Source organism: Triticum aestivum, chromosome 5A (assembly GCF_018294505.1).
Source record: "Triticum aestivum cultivar Chinese Spring chromosome 5A, IWGSC CS RefSeq v2.1, whole genome shotgun sequence".
Taxonomy (NCBI): Eukaryota; Viridiplantae; Streptophyta; class Magnoliopsida; order Poales; family Poaceae; genus Triticum; species Triticum aestivum.
Window position 1 is genome coordinate 1,359,855 of NC_057806.1, and position 862 is coordinate 1,360,716.

The following is an 862-nucleotide window of genomic DNA, read 5'->3' on the forward strand; positions in this document are numbered from 1 at the left end:
GGGGGCGGCATCCGGGGCGGCATTGAGGTCGGGGTCGGGGGCGGCATCCCGGGCGGCGTTGAGGTCGGGGGTGGGGCCGGCGTTGAATCTAGGGTTGGGGGCAATGTGGGGAGAGCGCGCGGCGGCCGAGGGGCGGCGGCGGTGAGGCTGAGGGCGGCCTCGGGCGGCGGCGGTGAGGAGACGGCGGCGAGGGCGAGGGACGATTTGGGGAAGAATTGGTGGCCGGGGGGCGGGGTGGGGGGAAACCGCTGTTTAAGTGAAACGTAACGGTAGCACGTTTCCAGAAACGCGCTATAGCTAAGTTAGCTATAGCGCGTTTACTGAAACCCGCTACTGCTATTCCTTTCTCCTTTTTCCCTTTTTTCTTTTATTTTTCTTTACATTTTATTTTTTCCCTTTCTCCTTTTTCTATTTCTTTCATTTTCATTTACTTTTCTACTTGTTTTCCCGTTGGTGGAGGCGAGGCGTTGCTCCTGGAAGTGCTGGAAGTACGCCGCCCACGCCTTGTGGTTGTCGGCGGCGTACTACGCGGAGGCGCGCTGCTCCTCGGTCAGCGACGAGCAAACGCGGTCGACCTCGCCAGCGAAGAGATCAGGGCGCGCGACGATGTCCGGCAGGGGGGATGGGGACGCCTCCGGCGCTGAGCCTCCATCCTATCGGCGCAACGCGCATGTCTGAAGGCGCCGGAATGTTGGCCTCGAAAAACATGTACGCCTCCCACGTTTGCAGCGAGCGGCGGTCGAAGCCGTTGGCCGCCGCTTCGTCGCCGGGGAACCGCTCGCACATTGTCATGGATGGGGCTGGGAGAGAGGAGAGGTTCCTCGGCGGCGGAGAGAGACAGAGAGGTTCGTCGTCGGAGAGA